Source organism: Olea europaea, chromosome 21 (genome assembly GCF_002742605.1).
Source record: "Olea europaea var. sylvestris chromosome 21, O_europaea_v1, whole genome shotgun sequence".
Lineage (NCBI taxonomy): Eukaryota > Viridiplantae > Streptophyta > Magnoliopsida > Lamiales > Oleaceae > Olea > Olea europaea.
In genome coordinates, this window is record NC_036257.1 from 13,551,078 (window position 1) to 13,559,163 (window position 8,086).

The following is an 8,086-nucleotide window of genomic DNA, read 5'->3' on the forward strand; positions in this document are numbered from 1 at the left end:
CTCAATGCATCTGCTACTCAATTCAAACTCCCTGCTTGATGTCTTAGTGTGAAAGTAAAGTCCTGCAAGTACGCCACCCACTTTGCATGTCGCCTACTCAGCTTGTGCTGACCATTGATGTACTTCAAGGCCTCATGATCAGTACAAGGATGAACTCCCTTTGGACCAGGTAATGACGCCAATGCTTCAGAGTCTGAACTATGGCATAGAACTCCAGGTCATAAGTGGAATAATTTTTCTTCGATCCCGATAACTTCTCACTGAAAAAGGCTACTAGACGTCCCTTCTGACTCAGAACACCACAATACCAACTCTAGACGCATTACAGTTTACCTTGAACACCTTCACAAAGTCCGAAAGTGCTAAAATTGGGGCCTCCGTCATCTTCTGCTTAACCAACTGAAAGCTAGCCTCTGTCTCCTCAGTCCACTAAAATCACGCCCTTTAAGGCACTCTGTGATAGGAGCAATCAAGGTACTGAAGTTTCTGATGAACCAGCGATAGAAGGATGCCAATCTATGGAAACTCCTGACATCGTGCAAAGTTTTTAGCTTGGGTCAATTCAAAACTGCCTCAATTTTGGATTGATCTACATGAACACCATCAGTAGACACAACAAAATCCAAAAAAGTTACAGAATTTGTAAAGAAATAACACTTATTCTGATTGATGAATAAGCGCTCCGTCCTCATTATATCAAAAACAGCACGAAGATGATTAAAATGTGACTCCCATGTCGGACCATAAATAAGTATGTCGTCAAAATAGACTACCATAAACCTCCCTATGAAAGGCCGAAAAACTTGATGCATAAACCTCGTAAAAGTGCTGGGTGCGTTGGATAGTCCAAAGTGCATGACCATCCACTCGTACAATCCATGTTGTGTCTTGAACGTGGTCTTCCACTCATCTCCAGACCTGATTCTGATCCGATGGTATCCGCTTTTAAGGTCAATTTTTGAGAAGACCTTAGAACCGGACAATTAATCCAACGTGTCATCCAGGCGAGGAATTGGAAACATGTACTTCACTGTAATCCTGTTAATTGCCCTGCTGTCAACACACATATGCCACGACCCATTTTTCTTCTGCACTAGTAGAGCAGGAACCGCACAAGGACTCATACTCTCATGAATGTACCCCCTTTCCAATAATTCTGCCGCCTGTCGCTGCAACTCTTCAGCTTCCTTGGGACTGAGGCAATCCGCTGGTCGGTTTGGTAGACTCAACCCCGAAATAAGGTCGATCTGATGTTGAATGTCCCTCATAGGTGGTAATCCTGGAGGAAGATCCTCTGGCATCAAGTCAGAAAACTCCATCAGTAGTTGCTGCACTTCTATTGGTAATTTCGAATCCACATTCGCTGCACTATTTTCACAAGGCATTAAAGCATAAATTATTTTTTCACGCCCAACCTCAACCAAGAACCTGGACATAGAAAGTAGATTGGTGTTATTAATTACCGGGGCAGGGATGTTTTTTTCCCTGCGAGGCGCCAAAACAATTTTATTCCTCTTGATGCTAAGAGAATAAGTATTATTCCGCCCATCATGGATAATGCTGCGATCATACTGCCAAGGTCCTCCCAACAAAACATGACACGCGTCCATTGATACCACATCACACCAAGCATTATCAAAATATTTTTTTCCAATCGAAAAAGACACTAAGCACCATTTTTCTACCATTACCTCACTGCCTTTATTCGGCCAAGACAATTTGTATGGTTTGGGATGACGATCCATCTTCAGTTGCAATTTTTCAATAGCCTCCTCAGACACTACATTCTCACAACTGCCACTATCAATTATCAAGTTGCAGACTTTATCAGTGACTGTGCAGGTTATGTGAAAAACGTTGGTCCTCAATCAATCGTCCCCTGAATCGCCCTTGGGAGTCAGCAGGCTCTTTCGAAAGACCTGGGTCTCCTGGCCATCTCCATATAGCACGTCCTCATCTTCACCATCATCATACACAGGCTCCCCAACTTCTTTGAACTCCTCTATCATATCCTCCTCAATCAAAAGTTTTTTTTCTTCTGAACAGCAGGCTTCCTGCAATCAGTCGCCCTATGTCCCTGTTCACCACACCTGAAACACTTAATACTTGAGCTGGAATTGTCCCGTTGTGGCTGATAAGCAAGACGAGATTCTTGAGGGTGAACTGGCTGACTATCTTCACCTTTGACCACCGGCCTCCTACTCTGTTGTTTCTCCACTGCAAGTGCCCGCTAATATGCCTCAGAAACCGTCCACAATGAATGAAGGCTGAGAACATCCTGCAGGGGCTGCCTTAATCCCCCCAAATACCGTGCTACCATCTGCTCTTCTGTCTCAGATAAATCATTCCGAGCCACCGCTTGATAGAATTCCTCAGTATAATCATTGATTGATCTTGCGCCTTGCCTCAGTGAATGGAGCCTCTGAAACAAGGTTTGAGTATAGCCGAAAGGGAGGAAATGCCCTTTCATCCTCTTCTTCATCTTCTCCCAATCAATAATTTTGGATTTTCCCTGTCGCTCTCGTGAACGCTTCAACTGTTCTCACCATACAGATGTTCTACCTTTGAGTTTGATGACGACCAGTTTCACTTTGACATGATCTGGAACCTCCTTATATTCAATAATCGGCTCCACTTTATTCAATCAATCCTTCAACCTGCAATGTACCAGAAAACTCGACAGATCAACTCTGAAACCGAGATCTACATGACGATCCTCCCATCCACGATGCTCCCAAACTCGAGCACGATGGTGATACGGGTTTTTGAAACTGGTATCGGAATCGTGACTGACACAACCCGTCCCAAATCACCTTAATGGATTCAACACGTGTCGTGCGCCGATGGTAGATACCAGGTAGACGTCGGACCCACGACCAAGGCAACTTGACTTGCTTGACTAAAGAATATTTTTAACAAAATTTTGACGGAGTTTCCTTTGAAATATGAACTATAACTACCTGAAAAAGAACCAATTTTCCTCAAATCAATACCTATAATATAAATGGAATACGCCAGTCCCTCAAAATACAAACTATTCAAATAAAATGTCGGCAAATCAACATTTTCTTTCTTTACAATCAACAATTCTCAAATATACTAAAGACGCCAAATATGCAATGAACCTATGATTAGGGATGTCAATTAGGCCGAGCCGGCTAGCAGCTCGCCGGCTCGTGGAAAAGAGGCTCGTGAAATCACGAGCCCGAGCACGAGCCGAGCCCCTTGTGGGCTCGTTGAGCCTGTGACCAAAACGGTCACAAAAGTGACCGTTTTAGTCACTGAACTTCCCCCTCCCCCCCCCTTTTTACTATAAATACCCCTTTCCCCAAAGTTTTTTTCATATCAATTGCTCTTCCAAGATTACAACTCTCTCAACTCTCTTTTATTATATCAATTATCGAGTTTTTACTCTCTTGTGCTGCAAAATATACAATATCAATTTACAGTTTATTAGTTACAATTTCAATTCATCCAATTCTCAATTCTCACAATCTCACTACATTTATATTCATCCAGTCAAGATTTCATCATAAACAATCACAGAAATGGATCAACGTTCATTTGTTGAGAGCTTGTTCGACACAGGATGTGAGTCATTGCCACATCATAGAGAATCGCCTAGGACGCCGCAAAGTCAATTTCCAAATGAATTTACCGGTCTAAATGACATACCGATACCCGAAGATGTTCACATTCACGGTCAGGGAAGCCATACTCCAATTGATTTGGATGATATTAACGTTCCCGAAGTGGAACATGAAGATGAAGATCAGCAATTAAATATCCCAGATGCGAGGGGAAAGCGAAAGGTTAAAGAACAAACAAAATGTTGGGATCACTTTAAGTTGATTTCAACGGGAAAAGTCGTTGGTGGCCTTGCATAATCTAAAGCAGTATGTAAATACTGCCAACAAAGATTGGCATGGCAAAAAGGAATTGGTACCACTCATCTCAACCGCCACTACAAATCATTTGCAGCCAGACATGGACTTCTTCCAGCTGGTCAAACACAATTACAATTTGACAGTCCAGACGCCGGTTCTACAACTTCACCCCTATCCACGTGGGTGTATTCGGAGGACGAGACTCGAACCGGAATGGTGAAATTTGTTGCTGCCACTGAGTTGCCTCTGGCTATTGCAGACAACCAACACTTCGTCTTGTTCGTGAAAGAATATCTACAACCGAGGTACGTTGGGGTAAGTCGAAACACTCTTCGTGTCGATACAATAAATTATTTCAATAATTCAAAACAACAATTAATTATGAATTTGCAACAATATGGGGGTGTTATATCCTTAACTTCTGATATATGGGAAGGGGTTAATAAAAGAGCATATATAGTTGCAACCGCACACTATATAGACCCACTTTGGTGCATGCATAAGAAAATTATTGCTTTTAGAATTATTGAATTTCCTCACAATGCTAATAATATATATAATGCTATTATCAGTATTGTTAAAGAATATCATTGTGAGAGTAAAATTCGATCTTTTACTTTTGATAATGCTAACGTTAATAAGGTAGTCGTCGATAAATTGTGTAGGACACTTCAACCTGATTTTGGTGGGTATTTTTTTCATATTCGTTGTGTGTGTCATATTTTGAATTTAATTGTGCAAGATGGTTTAAAATATATAAAGGATGAATTTCAAAGGATTAGGAATGCATTAGTATATATTACGATCTCTCCTAGTAGAAAACAAGTATTTGAAGATTTTTGTACCGAACTAGGGGTGATAACTGCTAAAACATTTGTTAGCGATGTAAGTCATAGATGGAACTCTACATACTTGCTATTAAAATCATGTGAAAGTTTCGAAAATTTAATAACTGACTTTTATAATAATAGACATGTTAGAAGTGATGATGATGGTATGTTAAATGAATTCGATTGGATTTTAGCTTTGAAAGTTAAACGATTTTTGACATCTTTTTATGAGACCACAAAGATTTTATCCGGCGTTTATTATCCCACAAGCTGTATGGTGCTTGAACGCCTTTATATAATTGCAAGAACATTCCATAAATATAAAAATGATCCTATTTTTAGTGAAATTTTAATTGCTATGGAATTAAAGTTTAGAAAATATTGGGAAGAACTGCCTATGTTATTTCCTTTAGCATGCGCAATGGACCCCCAATATAATATTTCGGGAACTAAATACGTAATTGATCAAATCAATAAAGTTTTAATACTTGATACACCTATCACTTATAAGAATTTAGAGCAAACATTATGTGGAATGTATGATTTATATGCGGAAAGAATGGGTGCAAATGTTAGTCGGGTACCCTCTGCTGCACCTACTCCTTCTGCTGAAACTGAAGAAGATGCTACGAAAATAATGAATTTATTTCAGGGCACTAATACATTAGATATGATGTAATTGCAATGTGTTCATCTAGTGTCATGTCGTTTACATCTGCATCTCATCAAACATCGGCCGAAACTCAAAATGCGATGCCTGCCGAATTACTTGATTATTTCAATCATAATATGCCAACAGACAGAACAATTAAAAAAATTTCAGAAGAAGTAATTGAATTCTGGCGAAAGTATGAAAGACGTTGACCAATTGTTTCTGCAATTGCAAAAGATCTATTGACACCTTCGATTAGTACTATTGTTTCGGAGTCTGCTTTTACTGCAGGTAAAAGGATTTTGACTGATGTCAAGAGCCGACTGAAAGAAGATATTTTGGAAGCATTAATGTGTGTGAAGGATTGGCAGGACGCTCATTTTCGACTACAAGATAAATACGCTGAAATTGCATGTTGTCAGGTAAGTGATATTTGATTTAATTATATTAATCAATTTTTTTTTATTTTTTAATCGTTAAATTTAATTTTCTTTAAAAAATTGTACATGTTACAACAAGCTGTTCGTGTACAACTTTTAACCCCGCCTACTTAAAATTGATGTAGCCGGTCCCAAGCCCGGATAAAGGAGGAGGGTTTACATTTTATTAACTTTAAAAAGAAATCAAAAAAATATATTTTTTGTAAATGTTTTTCAAAAAATAATTCGTTTTCATTTTATAAATATTTTATACTTTATAAAAAGTATTACAAATTACAATATGATATAAATAAAAGAAATAAAAACTTGTTTTCGTTAAATTATTTGTATTTTTTAACACTTTTTATTTTTAAAACTCTATTCTTTATTAACTTTAAAAAGAAATCAAAAAAATATATTTCTTGTAAATGTATTTCAAAAAATAATTCGTTTTCATTATATAAATATTTTATACTTTATAAAAAGTATTACAAATTACGATATGATATAAATAAAAAAAATAAAAACTTGTTTTCGTTAAATTATTTGTATTTTTTAACACTTTTTATTTTTAAAACTCTATTTTTTATTTAAAAAAAAAATAGGAGAGCCGAAGCTCGGCTCGGCCCACGAGCTTGTGGGCCGAGCTGAGCTCGCCCAATTTCAACGAGCCGAGCTCGAGCTCGGCTTCGGGCTCGGCTCGTTGAAAAAGCCGAGCTCGAGCTCGGCTTCGGGCTCGGCTCGTTGAAAATGAATCCACGAGCTCGGCCCGCCACGAGCACGAGCCGAGCTCGTGGTATTAAGGGCCGAGTCGGCTCGGCTCGACCCATTGCCAACCCTACCCATGATAACCTTTTTTGATATAAACTACAAATAACCTAAAGAAACATGTACTACATAGTCTGAAAAAGTAGGCAATACAACCTATGACGTGTGGCTCAATATGGCGAAACGATAGGCTCCAAAGCTGCTCAATTCAACTGCTATCTGATGGAAAAAGGTGAAAAGACATATGAGTTTATATCTCAGTGAGTGGATAATTTACGAATAAATATACTTTTCCCATTTCTACATATTTTCTGAAAATTCTAGCTTTATTAAATCTTTGAAAAATTCTAAAATCTGGTAACACTTTTAAAACCAAAACATGATTGCATCATACAATTCTTTGTTCTTAATTCTAGATAAGTAGATGTAAAGTTAACGAATAATCTGATATTCATGAAAATCTATGAAATATTGCTACTGGTCAATACTATAAGCTGAAAGCTTTATTCTGAAAATAGAATTAATTGAATTCTATAATTTGAAATCTGATAAAATGTATAATACTGAAAAATCACACCAAAAAGGTACCCAAAATAACTATACTCGTGTATCGGTTAGCATCGATAGACTTGACAAAGTTATTCAATTCTATAATTCTGTAATTCTAGTCATACACGCGCAGAGCTGAAATTCTATAATATTGATCATACACTATGGAAATACATTCACAATAGTGCAGAGCGGGTTAAATCACCATAACTAGTCATACACTGTGGAAACACATTCACACCAGTGCAGAGTGGGTAAAATAACCATATGAAGTCATACACTGTGAAAACACATTCACACCAGTGCAAACTAGGGTAAAGTCACCTGGGTACTTTCTGATGGTTTTAAAATAACTTTAAATATACTGAAATATTTAATACTCATATAACATGCTAATTAAATAATTTAAATGAACTGAATCAAACATTAAAAAGAACAACTGATTATAAATCCACTTTATTCTAAAAATCATGCTGTAAAATCAACTGTATGAAATAATAGTTTTTCTGAACTAATATAAATTTTAGAAATACTAATTTATGAAAAATAAGCTTATATCCACTCATAAAGTTATAGTCGATCATGGTTTCAATATTTTAGTCGCCTCATCACTTTCAAATTCCAAGTATAATATCATGCTCTCGCTATAATAAATCATATCCCTTCACAAGCGTTCCTTGAGTATTTTCCTACCATTAGAAATAATAATTTACCAATGAAAATTTCACATATTTTATTTTCAATCTCATAATCCCATTTAGAGTCATTAACAACATATAATTCTTTATATAAATTATTTTAACACCAAAACGTCAAATATTTAACACTTAATTTGGTTCCAATACTAAAAATCCACCAAAATTAGATGATTGACAAAACTAGTACTATACTTCCAGAATATTGAAAATTGGCACCAATTTCTGTATATTGAAACTTTTGTCACCAAAAACATTGACAAAAATAGCACCTTTCTGGGTAGAA